Here is a 15,351-nt window from a genome sequence, read left to right as displayed (position 1 = left end):
CCTTCCTCATTAAGACAACTTTCATGAGTTTTGTGGTTGGGCTTGGAAAACCAGGAAGGTAGGACTCATCCCGGGAAGAAATAATGATTGGTCTGAGGTGACCCCATTCCAATGGCAACAAATGGTTTTAAGTGGCCAAGTAACCCACTTTAGGCCAACGAGAAATAAGAACAAGTCTACCAAGAGGCCTCGGACAAGACTCCCCCCAGATTAGAAAGACAAAGTTAGCCTGCCAATCTCCTCTCTCCTGGCCTTGGATGATATCAGGACACCGTGTTTGTAGCTATGGTTTTAAAAGTATCCTAATAATAATACAGACCGTAAAACACCTAACACGGTATCTAGGTAAAATTGTCAAATTCCAGTGTGCACAAAAAGCACCTGGGGAGTGTTTAGAAATACGGATTTTAGGGGTGCTGTACTCTGGAACCTGGATCAGTAAATCCTGGGTGGGGTCCAAAGACCTTACTGAATCCATTTTCAATAAGCACCCCTGCGGATTCCCCTCACATCCTGTTCCAGGCCCTGATTCTCACTCAGGCGGTCCCTGCATGAGGCCCCAGTCCCAAAACTGCCGCTCACCATGTGTGCAGCCACTCGTAGTCCTTACTTAAATATTGATTTTGCCTCATCAGGTACCAAGCACTGTGACAGAAACAAAGATGGAGGAAACAGTATCTTGCTATCAGGGAGCATGCAAGCTAACAGGTGCTAAGTATCGTCCCAGTTGCAGGGTGGGAGAAGACAGACAAAGCTCCCCGCCCCCACCCCACCCCACCCCACGTCAAATGTCCTCATTTGCTTCCAATGACAGATAGGATTTCAATCGTGAAAGGTCTTGCTGGCAGAGAGAGAATGGTAAAAATGAAGCTTCGGATTGTCCACAATAGCTACATTGTGGAAGGAACCGAGATGCCCTTCAACAGATGACTGGATTAAGAAGTTGTGGTCCATATATACAATGGAATATTACTCAGCTATCAAAAAGAACGATTTCTCAACATTTGCTGCAACATGGATGGCACTGGAGGACATAATGCTAAGTGAAATAAGTCAAGCAGAGAAAGACAATTATCATATGATTTCTCTCATCTATGGAACATAATAGAACTAGGAAGATCGGAAGGGGAAGAAAGGGATAAAGAAAGGGGGGGTAATCAGAAGGGGTAATGAAGCATGAGAGACTATGGACTCTGAGAAACAAACTGAGGGCTTCAGAGGGGAGGGGGGTGGGGGAATGGGATAGACTGGTGTTGGGTAGTAAGGAGGGCATGGTGCACTGGGTGTTATACGCAACTAATGAATCATCGAACTTTACATCAGAAACCAGGGATGTGCTGTATGGTGACTAACATAATATAATAAAAAAACATTAAAAAAAAATGAAGCTTCAGCTATGATTTGGAAAATACTTTGTTTGGAGTGGGGCTGGAGCTTTAGACCCCGAAGAGAGCGGTGGAAGACAAAGTTCTGGAAAGGTAATTTTCAGGAATGGGTCATTTTGTGGCAGGTTGAGCTTAGACGCTGGACTCATATTCCAGGCCATGGGAATCATACATTCATTCAGCACACATAGTAACACACACTATGTGCCAGGCCAGGGGACGGGGGCTGTGTAGTTCCTGTCCGCTGAGGGGGTGGCCCAGGCCTGGAATCATGGAATCAGACACAATAAGGCGTGAACATTCCCTTGACGGGGGAATCACAGAGAAAGAGCAGCACGCATACTAGAGAGGCCCCTCACTCAGATTAAGTCAAACCGGGAAGGAGACTACGACCATGTTGAACCTTGAAGGGTTGGCCAGGTGTAGGGGTCTTGTTTCTCCAAGGTTAAATCTCTGCCTTGATTTCCTTCCTGGTGCCCAGCACTTCCGTTTTATTAAAAAAATATTTATTAGATAAATGTGCTACGCACTAGAGCAGATGCAAAAGAAAACGAGGCTCTACAATCCAGGACAGTAGTTCTGACTGTGGACCCTCTAGGACCTGTCCCCCAAGACTGGTTCTGTCCCCCACAGGCCTACAGAATGACCTTCATTTCTGAGGGCCCTCCCATTCTTCCATCTGGGACTAGCCCTGCTCTGATCAACAGGCCACACCTCCAGTGAATAATGGTCTTGCTCTGTCATCCCTGTGCCTGTACACAAACCTTTCTCCTCTCCCACCTCCAGGAAGCCTTCTGTGACCACCAGGATGGAGTGAGGTGCACCTCCTCTATTGTTCAATGGCAGTCCGGGCAAAGTGTATCAAATCAACTATCACGCAGTCCTGTGAGTTTTGAATTACTGATTTGCTTGTTTATCTCCCTGAGGAGAGGGTCTGTATGTTTTATCTTTCTTTTTTTTTTTTCCCCAAGATTTTATTTATTTATTTGACAGAGATAGAGACAGCCAATGAGAGAGAGAACACAAGCAGGGGGAGTGGGAGAGGAAGAAGCAGGCTCATAGCGGAAGTATGTTTTATCTTTCAATCTCTAGTGCCTGTCACATTATATGACAAATGGGTGAACCTGTATCCATTTGGCAGGGGCTGCTGGCATCCTGCCTAGCACCTGAAGACCCTTCCCCAAAGTGCTGGGCTGTCTCTCCTGCCTTTAAAGGCTGCCCCAAGTCTTGCTACCACCTGGGTGGGCCTACGGAATCAAGAGCAGCACACTGTCTTGGTGTGTATCTGCTGCACTCCTCACTCACCTATCATGTGGGACCCCCTGGATATCCAGAATGACCCAGGTCAGTGTCGAGTTCATCTTAGACAAGTGGTATGGACACAGGTTCTGTCTCTTCCCCTCTGAAAGAGTCCAGCCCCACAGTGCTTAATCCCCCAGTCCTGCCTTTTCAGGCCGATTCCCCGTTTTTTTTTTTTTTCTTTTAAAGATTTTATTTATTTATTTGACAGAGAGAGAGACAGCCAGCGAGAGAGGGAACACAAGCAGGGGGAGTGGGAGAGGAAGAAGCAGGCTCCCAACCGAGGAGCCCAATGCGGGGCTCGATCCCAGTACCCCGGGATCACGCCCTGAGCCGAAGGCAGACGCCCAACGACTGAGCCACCCAGGCGCCCCCGATTCCCCGTTCCTAACCCATTATATAGTACAACAGAGTGGTAGAGCACAGGCTGTTGAATCAGACTGCCAAATTCAAATCCTGACTCTACCACCTGCACTCAGCATGTGGCCTCCAGCAAATTACTGAACCCCTTTGTGCCTCAGTTTCCTCACTTATACAACGGGGATGATATTGGTAGCACCCACATATTACGGATGAAAGTTTAATAAACAACATGCCAGTTGTTTGGCACAGGGTGAGGCTCCTAGGAAACACTGGTGAACATTAGCTATTAATATCTGTGACATGGAGGCTCCAACATGCGTTGCCAGAAGCCTCATTGACTAAGACACAGTCTGGCTGAAGGGGTGGGGGGCAGGCTCTGAAGCCAAGGCCAGGCCCCTCAGTGCCCAAGATCCGATACCACTGCTGGGACTCTGCCCTAGGGCCCTGCCCTAGCAGGTCTATCTAGTCTACAGGCTGGGACTTATCCCATCGACTCCTGTCTCTGCTTCTGCAGCTAAAAACACATGGAACTGATCAGATCACATAAATACAGAGCTTTTCCACCATGCAGTTCAAGGCACCTTACATTCTTTTTGGAACTAGCTGGAGTGTAGCCAAAGGAAAAATTAGCCCAATTGAAATGTATGACAAGAACGAGTGATTGCTATTATATCTCACTGGAGACTGAAGCATAATTGCAGATTGGCTCTTTGTATACAAATAAGAAAATATATGATCACGTATTAATTTTGAGGTTGGAAAATTTGATAATATACATTTATTTTTCATTTCTACTTCATTCTCCCTCTTCACAAGCAATGTTAAATGGGTAGGTGATAACTCCCTTTTTAAAAAAATTGATAATATGTGAATATGATTTTAAAAATTCAAATAATACAAAAAGATATAAAGTGATAAGTCTGGATGAACTTTACCTCTCTAACTTGTTTTGGCAACCACTGTTGTAATTGTCTTATGTATACTATCAGAAATATTTAATGCATTGGGGCGCCTGGGTGGCACAGTCGTTAAGCGTCTGCCTTCGGCTCAGGGCGTGATCCCGGCGTTCTGGGATCGAGCCCCACATCAGGCTCCTCTGCTATGAGCCTGCTTCTTCCTCTCCCACTCCCCCTGCTTGTGTTCCCTCTCTCGCTGGCTGTCTCTCTCTCTGTCAAATAAATAAATAAAATCTTAAAAAAAAAAAAAGAAATATTTAATGCATTAACAAGCATATAGACTACAGTCTCCATTATTCTTATGAAAAAGTAGTAGAATCCTATGCAAACTTATATTTTACTTTTTTTTTAATGTTTTTTAAAAAGATTCTCTGATATCATTCTTTATCTGTTTCGGTCAACCTGCATTGCTTTTTTTTTTTTTTTTTAAGATTTTATTTATTTATTTGACAGAGAGAGAGAGACAGCCAGTGAGAGAGGGAACACAAGCAGGGGGAGTGGGAGAGGAAGAAACAGGCTCCCAGCGGAGGAGCCTGACATGGGGCTCGATCCCAGAACGCTGGGATCACGCCCTGAGCCAAAGGCAGACGCTTAACCGCTGCGCCACCCAGGCGCCCCCAACCTGCATCGCTTTTTAACAGCTGCATAGTACTGCACTGAATGGATGTTCCATAATTTAACCAGCCCCTTGGTCATAGATATTTAGTTCATTTCCAATCTTTTGCTGCTATAAACAAGACTATATATATCATTGTACACATGCCTTTACACACATATCCAAGTATATCTTTATGATAAATTCAGAATTCAAATTGCTAGAACAAAGGCAAATCTGTTTTTAAATTTTGACAAACTGCCAAGTTTCAGGGCAATTCTATATGTACCTGCTAGGTATCCATGATTGGGTTTAGACAGGTGTCCATAAACCCCATGAAACTGTATGAACAATGTCAAATATGTCAAATTTTGAGATTCTCAAAAGGGTCTGTAACTAAAAAGGATGAGAACTACTGAGTCAATGGATTCTTGTATAGCATCTAAAAGCATCGACAGCAGAAGTTGAAGTGAGGCCAGACCCAGAAAATGCCTTTCTGAGACCCCTGAAGAGGAGTGAGAGGGAAGATGCTGGGTACTGATTATACTACCGGGGTTTTACCTATTAAGGACCTCATCCAGGAGAGATGACTCAAGTACACATAAATCAGGAGAACCTGTTCCCACTCACAAACCAGCCCTTCTGTGTTACTTTCTGGTAATAATTTAACATGACCTCTAGGGAGGGGAGTGCAGGGGAAATGAGAGCCTTAGCCCAGAGAAATGAATCCACAGCGACTGGGCAGGGAAGTCTTTCTAGTGACCTGACAAAAGGCCACTCCTGGGACCTCCTGCTCTGTTACAAGTCAGGCCGCTCATGCTGTAGGCCTTAAAGGGTTAATGATGGGGAGGTGGGATTGGTGAAGGTCTTTTCCAGAGCAATTTATAGTCTGGCCTAGAGCCGCAATTTATCCTTCCTGCTGATTGTGGTTCATTCTGGTGAAAACATTCACTCAGGTTCTTATGTCTAGCAATCTGGACCAAGAAGCTATCTGGCAATTTACTGACCTCAAGCATCTTGAACCTTTAAAAAGAATACTTCAAAGGTGGTGATTCAGGTTCCCTTAGCAAAAGTTCTTAGTCCAGTTCAGACACAACTGAACACCAACAAGCTACTCCCAATAAAACAAGCAACAGGCCTTACAAATCTTAAATTGCTAGGTAAATTATTCTTAATATAGTAATCCATCTCAGGTTCAAATAAGCTTAAACATAAAACCCCTTTGGTTTAGACTCTCTATTTGGTCTAGGGGTGTCGAGCACTGTAAAACTATGGGGTGAATTTGATGTGATAGGTACACTAAAGAGCTGTCCTTGACAATGGGGCCAGTATCAGCTTTTACCACATTATTTACAGCATAACGACAGGCCCAAGTTCCCTGAAGTCCCATGTTTTTGTTAATGCTTTACTCAATTTATCAAGCATGCATATATTCATAGAAGTGTTTCTAAAGCTTAGTTTCTCAAAACAAGGTCCAAGAAACATCTGAATTGCAATCATCCAGGGAACCTATTAAATATGCATTTTCCTGGGCCCAACCCTATCATACTGGATGAGAATCTGGGGGGGGAGTGGGGGCAAGAATCTACATGTTGTACAAGCTTCCTGAAGAATTCTGATGTACCCTGAAGGGGAGAAGCTATGGCTTTGGAGGTCATCTTAGTTAAACCTTTTACCCTTCACAGCCCCATCCAAAGGGGGGGCCACAAGGCCCCTGCCTAGACACCACTGCTGAGAAAGTTCTCCATCTCCAAGTCTACCCAGCCCAGGGGTTTCAAAAGCCACACCTTACATCCAGCAGAACCCACCATCCAACCCAGCTCTGCCCAACACCACAAGGAGTGAGTTTATTCGCTGGTCCACATGCCAAGCCCCTCCAGAATATAGGGCCATTAACATGTGTCCCCACACCCACCTCATCTATAAGACAAGGTTAGGAAACCTACCTCAAGTTGAAACAACGATTAAATGAGTAACCAAGGACGACTGTTACTCAACGTCCCTCCAGGTAAGACATGGCGGCACCCATCAAACTGCCCCCATAGTAGCCGGAACTGCAGTGAAAACAAACCCTCAAGGGCTAGGTTTGGGCTAAATCACAGCGCAAAGCCCAAGCAAAAAAAAAAATGTTAAGTTTCTTCTTTTATATGAAAAAGGTATAAATTCTGAATTCTACTCCAAAATATATCTGGTTGTTTTAGCATAAAAAATGTGTTTAATCTCAAAGATTGAGGCAAAATGGACCCTCCAGGCCCTTGGCTTATTCTGAAGCTTCAGGTATTTCCTGGCGGTGCCTGGCACTCACTGCTGAGGAGGAGTGGGCTTCCTGGACAAGCAGAGGATCCAAACAGGGAAAGCAAATGCGTGGCTAGACGTAAAGAAATGGGCCAAAGGACAGGAGTCTGAGGATGGCCAAAGGGCTCATTCTTCAGATGCTGTGGGCTGGTGTGATTCAATGTGACTGTTGACTGTGCATGTTACTCTCTAACTTGTTTTCAGAGAAAAATTATCCCTAGCGAAATGTAAAAATATTTAAGGGGGAAATTCATAAACGCCCTTGATGTAATAGTTATGTGCGTGTGTGTGTGTGTGTGTGTGTGTGTGCGTGTGTGTGTTCCCTCAAACCAACAGAAATCTGGCCTGAGTTGAATCTAAGGGATCTGGCCTTGACCAGATAGGGCTGGGTTCTGGGAGGGAAGCAGGTCTTGGGTGGCTGTGATTACCCATCTCACTCCTGTTCCCTTCCTCTCCTGCTTGCTCTTCCACCTCCATGTCATCTGAGAATTCCCTGGTCAGAAAAGAGCTAGGGGTTTGGCTATCAGAAGTGTTACCAGCAATGTAAGGAGGAGGTGGGATGGATAATTTGGACGGAGAGACCCTATCCATTCTTCCCACTGTCAGCTGGAGAGAGCAGACGCCCACTTGTCATGAAAGGTGTGGGTTACTCAGCACAGCTCACAGACTTGCATCACCCAGGGAGCACTTACAGTGGGGCAGACTGTTGAAAAGCAATAGCCTCTTTGGCCCCGAAGTCTCCCGCTAGTCAAAGCCAAGACAAAAGAGTGAGGCTGTGCCACTGGCAGACTCAAGTCATGGATCTCATAATAATGGATTCCCATGTGCCAGCCAGACATTCTGCTGAGGGCATTAGATACATGAGGAGAGAAAGGGTAAGAAACTAGGGAAAGGGAGTAAGTTTCTTAAAGGAGTAAAGAAAGAATTAAAAAGAAAACTTAGGTATTAGATTGAGTCATTTGCAGGGAGTATTAACTCAATCCTTTCTTGTTAATGCCCGAAGCCAGCACAGTTCTTGGCACATGAACTCAACAGAAAACTGCTGTGGTCTCTGACCCGTCTACATTCTGAGCTGTATAAACTGCTCCTTCTGGACGGTGCCGGTGCATACCAGCCTGCGCCTGGCCCTCTTCGAGCAAACCCCCGGCCGCCGGCGCCCGCTCCACCCAGTGGCCGCCCAAGCCCCGCCCGCAGGCCGGCGGCGGGCACCCCCCTCCTGGGCGCGGCGCAGGGCTGTCCCCGCGAGGCTCCCCGAGGCTACTGCGCCCTCCTCCCCGAGCCCAGGACCCCCGGCCCGGGGCCCCCTTACCGCTTGTGCCGAGACGAAGTTGCGCTTGTCCCGGACGGCCGCTCAGATCACACCCTTCCCGGGGCCTGGCAGCGGGTCTTATCCCGGGCGGACCCGCCCCACTTTGGGGTGGAGACTGAGTCCGAGTTCCTGGTTGTTCCTCTGCACACGGGACCGGAAAATCGTCCGGGCGGGGTTAGGGGGGCGAAGCGCACCTGGGGCCCGCGGCCGAGCCCGCCGCACCTGGCGCCTATCTGGGGACCAGCCTCGCCCCCAAACCTGGGGCTGCGCCCGTCGGGGACCGGGCCCGCGGTCCAGGCTCCGCGGCCTCGTCGCCCGCCGGGATAGCACCGCTTGCCCGGCACCGCCCAGCCCCGCGCCTGCCTCCGCAGGCTCGGAGCAGTTGGACTCTCCGGAGGCGCGAGCCTCTCCCGCACCCGTCCTGCGCCCGCGGAGGCCGGGAGTCCCGCGGCGAATCACCGCTTCCTCCCCGGGAAACTGCACTTTCTCTCGTCCAGTCTGCGGCCAGAGCAGTGGGAAGTGAAATCACTACATTGTTTCCCTCTTAGACATTAAAACAAATACCCCCAAAAGTTCCCAGTAGTTCCACATCTCCCTTGAGGAAAACGGAATTCCCTTTCCTTGGGGAAACCTTTGGGAATAGGAGTTCGGAGCAGCCGCAGATCTTTCTCTCCTCCCCAGTGAATTACCAGGGTTTGGTACCGGTCGGTAGCCCCTAGGTTCGGCGGGGGAGCCGCGTTCACGCCCTGTAAAACAGTTTTCATGCGTTCGTTTCTGCCTCCCCGAGTGACGGTGGCCTTTTGAAGGCACCCACCGAGTCTAGGTCGGCTTTGCACACACGCCTACTATCGTGTCCAGCACATAGTAGATGCTTGGTGCTTGCAGAATAAATCCTGAGTCTACTGGCAAATTCGGATTTTATTTAACAGAGGGTAGGTAGCTTTGGGGCGTGTGTTTGCTATCCAATAGAACAAAATCCAAGTGGCCATTACACCCTCAAAGCTGGAGAGGTAATATTAAATCATGTCATTAAGATGTAGCAAAAGGAGGTGGTTTGACATGGTTAAGAACATGGGCTTTAGGATCAGACTGGTTTAGATTCTAGACCTCGTTCTGCCCCTTTTCTCTGCTTTGATAACTTAAAAGTTTCTGAGCTTCAGTTTATGAACTAACCTAGAGGAAACAAAATCTCCCATAACTGCCCTCACAGCAGGCTGGGGAGCCACAGTTCAAAGCTAACTTTCTGGGGTACAAAGGCCAGGAATACGTTTGTGACACCCCTTCTATTGCAGAGCTCCCGTGCGCTTAGACTGGAGCTAAATCTCGGTAGAAACCACACCTGTTCTCTGCTTCTTCCTTTGCACTCCCCTGCTGGTCTCAAATACAGGCTTCTCCCGACAATGAGCCCTTGCTAAGTAAGGCACTCACATCAGAATCTCCATCTCTGGCTCTGCTTCTAGGGAGCCTGATCTAAGACAGAGTATTAAAAAAATTAGTATCATTGTTGAAATTAAAGACTCAAAGGAGCCGTTAAAGATAGCGGAATGAACACATGCATTTGCCTCAGCTATCTCTTGAAATCCTAAAACAAGAGCAGATTATTTTTTTTTTAATCTCTACAAGAATGAGGTAACAAGAGAGGAAAAAAATGAAATTTTGTAAGCTGGAAAGCAGATAGGCATGTGATCATTGGCTTAGCAGACCTGAGCAAAGGGAATTCCTGAGCCCAGAGTAGGTCGAGCCAAGAAGCAATGTAGGGGCGCCTGGGTGGCACAGCGGTTGGGCGTCTGCCTTCGGCTCAGGGTGTGATCCCGGCGTTACGGGATCGAGCCCCACATCAGGCTCTTCCGCTATGAGCCTGCTTCTTCCTCTCCCATTCCCCCTGCTTGTGTTCCCTCTCTAGCTGGCTGTCTCTATCTCTGTCGAATAAATAAATAAAATCTTAAAAAAAAAAAAAGCAGCAATGTAATATGGCAACATTTCTCAGGACCCCAGGTCTTGCTACACCAGGTGCTTCTGAAAGTGGTGATATGCTTAAGAGTAAAAACAGCAAATTTTTTCTAAGGCTGCAGAATCCCCAGGACTGCACTGCTGCCACTGCCCCTCCCCCACTTTGGCAAAAGATGGAAAAACATATTCTCTGGAGGGCATAAAGCAGAGGATCTCCTGAATGGGGCATACTGGGTATAGTCAAGTTGTTCTGGTTATTTAAGTCTCCCTCACAAAGTACCTCAAAACTTGGTGACGTAAAACAACCATCATTTCATCGTACCTCATGATTTTGTTGATTAGAATTTGGACAAAGCTTGGCTGGACGATTCTCTGTTCCACACACAACATCAACGAAGATCAAAGGTCACTGAGTGGTATTCAATTGGCAGATAGGCCAGTCTGGAGGACTCACTCGAGAGTCTGGTACCATGGCAAGGTGAGCTGGGAGGCTGGTCTCAGCTGGCACTGGCCACCAGAGCATCTAACTAAGCATGCTCTCGCCACATGGCAGTTTCAGGGGAGTTGCATTTCCTACACGGAGCCTCAGGCTCCCAGAAAGGATGCTCCAGGAGATCCAGGGCAGACGTTACTAGGCTTCTTATTACCTAGCTTAGAAGCCCCTGAATGTTATTTCCGTTATATCCTGTAGGTCATGCAAGTCACTAAGGCCAACCCAGATTCAAGGGAAGAGGAATTAAGCTCCATCCCTGAATGGGGGGGACTAACAAAAAATCTGCAGTGTTAAATAACAAAAACTCAGCCAAATAAATTTTAAAGTTCTAATTGCCTTTATTAATTGATTCATGAATCAGGGAGCATCTTGTCTAGCAAATAGAGAACTCCAAAGGGCTACAGAAAAGGAAAGGTTGTTAAAGGTAGGGGGAGAGTGGAAAAAAGGAAATTATTAGCCAAGAATCCATTGTTTTAGACAAGGTTGACCTCTTAAGGGGAACAGAAGAGGTCTATCAGTAAATTTCCTAGTGCTGATAGGGAAATTCCATGACTGGTTAAAGGTTACATTCCTGGGGGTTGGTGGGGGGGGGGTTGTGAAACTGCAGTCAGGTTATGTATTAAGTCTTGGTTTAATGACTTGGGGCCTCATCCCAAGTGACGCCATTTTGGGCCTGTGGTTTTCTATTTAAACAGTGGCCACACTTAGCAAGGGAAATTGTACTGAAATTGAAGATCTATATGAAACTTAATATGATGAATATTGAATTGGTCAGTATTCTTCCTTATGTGGTTTCTCTAACATTGGCAGCCAGAACATGGGGTTTGGAATATTCTTCTTTGGGGAGAGTAAAGACCTAAAGAGACTGTCATCAGGTACTCAATGAAACTAGAGCAACCCTTTAGTGAACTTATCCTAGTGAAGTCCTATCCACCTGCACGAAGCCTCCAGGCAGCATTTAAGATCTCACTTTTAGGATTGCTAGATAAAATAGAGGACACCTAGTTAAATGGAATTCCAGATAAACAATAAATAATTCTTTACTAAAGCATAGAATATTTATATGCTGTAAGTATGTCCTAAATATTGCACAGGATACACTTATACTAAAAATTATTTATCCAAAATTCAAATTTAACTATGTGTCCTGTTTTGTTTTGCTAAATCTGACACTCGTAAATAAGAACAGACAGCTGAAAGTCATTAGAATTTAAGGGAAGGATCTGACATAAATCAGAACAGGAAAAAAGAAACTTCAAAGAAACAGAGTATGTGGAAAGAGGGAAACTTTTAAAAATGTATTATCAATTTCCTTTGAGAAATAAAAAGAATTAGAATAAAAATAGAACAGAGTCTCTAAAAAACGAACACTCAGAGAACCAAACAGAGCTCTTGTAAATTAAAAATATGGTAGCAGAAATGAAAAACTCAGTACAGTGGTAGGAAGACTAAGTTAAGGAAATATCCTAGGATGTAGAGACAAAAGGCAAAAAGGAGAGAAAGAGATAAGAACATTTGAAAGCCAGCCCAAGACATCTGGGAAACAGAGAAGAAATCAATTAAATAATCCAATTATATATTGTTGGAACTACAGGATATTGCTACCCCAAACTGGCTTTGCCTCTTGGTGAGTGTCGAGCTAAAAGACACAACCAAGCCAAAGACCAGGAAAAGGAAGTGTTTTACTTGCAACATGTAAAGGAGAACACCAGGTGGATATTTCCCAAAGTAGTGTCTCCCAGAACAATGGGGGAAGTTTTAAGTTAAGGGCTCATACATTCTCATGAAAGGGCTTGTGCAATGAGGAATTAGGCAGGGAATTTGGGTAAAAGTTATCTTAAGGAAACAGAGTCCAACATCTGAAACGAATGATGTACTATAAGTTGGCTAGTTGAATTTAAATTAAAAAAAAAAAAAAAGGTAATAGAGTCCAGGTCAAAGTCACAAGGGTTGGCAAGGGTCAGTGTCATCAATTCTCTGGTTCCAGTTGGTCTGGTATCAGAGTACTCAAAGAAGTTTAAGATCCTGCAAAGATAATTCAAGAATTATAAGAGGTCAATCTTCACTTTTAAATTAGCTCTGGGAGTTTGTTTTTTTTTTTTTAAGATTTTATTTATTTATTTGACAGAGAGAGACGGCCAGCGAGAGAGGGAACACAAGCAGGGGGAGTGGGAGAGGAAGAAGCAGGCTCCTAGCGCAGAAGCCTGATGTGGGGCTCGATCCCAGAACGCCGGGATCATGCCCTGAGCCAAAGGCAGACACTTAACGACTGCACCACCCAGGCGCCCCAGCTCTGGGAGTTTTACCACTGATTTATTGTCCCTGATATGATTAGGTTTATCTCCTGGCCTAATAGTGGCTGTTTGATCTTATGATCTTTCACAAGATGGTAGGGGGACTAAAATGACTTTTCTGATATTGAGAAATCTATGTCTGTCTATTTCTGAAGACCCCTAATTCTTCCTGCTTACAAATTGAGTTTCCACACTGAAAGTGCTCATTGAGCCCAGCACAATGGACAAAAACAGAATCACATCAAGGTATATCATGATAACATTTCAGAAGACCAGGGAAATAAAGAAGATCCTACAAGCACCCAGAGGGAAAAATGAGGTTGCATGCTGTTGGGGGGTGGTGGGGGCGGGCGGAGAATTTCCTCTGCCTTTCAAGGTCCCTTTAGCAGGAATAAGAATCAAATCAACATGAGGCACATTAACAGGAGAAAGTCAAATTTAATAGCATAAATACAGGAAATCCACACAGACATGGGAATTCCAAAGACAGTGAGGCTACATGACACTTCTATGAGCTAAGAAGAGGGGTGGGGTCTTAAGATATAAAGGGGAGAAAGACCATTAGCAGGAAGGTGAGAGGAGATGTTTGGAAAACAAAAGTTGCCCTATTATGTAGGTAAGTTTCTTAGGTAAAAAGGAATCCGTTAATAGCTCTCTTCCTGGTACAGGCAGGCAGCTGAGGGGAAGGTAAAGAGCTTTTCTTAAATCATCTGGGTTTTGATTGCTTTTAACTCAAAATAATGTTCACGCCAAAGCAGCCCATCTTGGAGCAACCTGCCATTGGCCCCTACAATACAAAGGATCAAGAACCAGAATGGCATCAGATTTCTCCATAGCAACACATCAAACTGAAAGACCACTGAATAATGCCTTTACGATTCCGAGAGACAATTATTTCCAACATAGATTCTCATAGCCACTCAAGCTATTGGTCAAGTTTAGGGGTAAATAAAGATATTGTCAGACATGCAAGATTTCAAAAAGTTGATCTTCCGTGTACCTTTTCTTAAGAAGCTTTCAGATGGTATGTTCCATTGAAACAAGTACGTAAACCAAGAAGATTTTTTTAAGTTATTGAATAGTAGTGATGAGGGAACAGAAGACAAACTGAGCAGAAGCTGGCACCCTGTAATCCCCCACCCCTGGATGTATGCAACGTTCCTCAGGCACTCCTAGCTGCTCTGAAGGACAAAGAAAGTCCTTGCTACCTACAGCCCATTGACAAGTCCTTGAAACAGGCACCGTGACATTCCTCTGGGAATTCAGCTGCCTCGATGTTAATACTTGGCTAAGGGCAAAAGGCAGTCCTAGCTTGACCCCCTCCCCTCCGCTAAGACCCTGTAAGTCTACTTTAGATCCTGTAAGTCTACTTTAACGTATAAAAATTCCTTTGGAAACTTCCTTTATCTCTAACCCCCCAAGATACGTATTGGCAATCATCCCCAAGCATTATGGCCCACCGATATACATCTGAAGGGTCTCATGACTGAGGTTTTATTAGACAGTAATAAATGACCCTTTCCCAACAGTAGCTAGCTCCCTCAAGGTCCTGGAGACCTTGCTCCCAAAATTCCTTAGAGACTTACACTAGCCCTAGCCCCCTCCCCACTTGAGGGTATAAAATAGGCCATTCCTCACAACCTCAGGGCAGTATCTCTTTCTGCCCACGGGTCCTGTCCCCGTGCTTTAATAAACCACCATTCTGCACCAAAGACGTCTCAAGAATTCTTTCTCGGTCGTCGGCTCTGGACCTCACCCCACTGAACCTCACCTGTACTTCATCAGTAGAACGGACAACCGAAACGGAATGGCAGGGAGGAGCGGTCAGTGGACACTATCGTTATTGATTTCTAATTCTCTGTAACTGTAGAGTGTAGCTAACATCCACAGAAGCACTGACTACATGCCAGTCACTATTCAAGTACTTTAGATATACAGTTTTAATAAATAAATCCTCACAACAGCTCTATCGATTAGATACTCGCATACAGTAGGCATCAGTAAGTGTTATTATTGATGGTATATGGTCATTTATTAATTCAACAAAATTGTATCAAACTTCCTGTGACAGAGTGTATTTTTCAAAATTGGTCACAACAATGTATTTAGTTACACATGTTCTTCCAAAACCCTACCTCCCTCACCCTTAGTCAAGAGATGGCCTCTTTGAAATTGAATGGGCTCCTTGGGTGAGCTTCTGGGACTGCACAACAAAAGTAACGCACTATGTGGCTTTCGAGGCTGGGTCTTAAAAGGTGACACAGCTTCTGTCTCATTCTCTTGCTCAGAACAAACGCCTGTGGAGCCTCGAGTGGCTGTGTAGTAAGTAGATCTGCCCCGAAGCCACCATGCTGCAGAGAGCACATGGACAGAGCACACCAAGATAGAGAGAGACGCAGAGAAGCCCCATGT

The 15,351-nt window shown here is 45.6% G+C and overlaps 1 protein-coding gene across 2 annotated transcripts in view; it reads right to left on the bottom strand.

Annotated features, from left to right (window-relative positions):
- The window catches only part of ANXA4 (annexin A4), a 151,708-nt gene that overhangs the window by 52,852 nt on the left and 83,505 nt on the right, over positions 1-15,351 (bottom strand). The window contains exon 1 of one of the 2 annotated variants that reach the window (XM_045788171.2): positions 8,203-8,361. The exons of the other annotated variant lie outside the window; for it this stretch is intronic. The gene's annotated coding sequence lies outside the window, so the exon portion shown is untranslated. Of the gene's footprint in view, positions 1-8,202; positions 8,362-15,351 lie in introns of those variants that run through there. 2 annotated transcript variants of the gene reach the window in all.

Source organism: Ursus americanus, chromosome 7 (assembly GCF_024610735.1).
Source record: "Ursus americanus isolate L20-20 chromosome 7, mUrsAme1.1.p, whole genome shotgun sequence".
Classification (NCBI taxonomy): Eukaryota; Metazoa; Chordata; class Mammalia; order Carnivora; family Ursidae; genus Ursus; species Ursus americanus.
The sequence above is the reverse complement of the archived record's forward strand: the minus strand, read 5'-3'. Positions and strand labels throughout refer to the sequence as shown.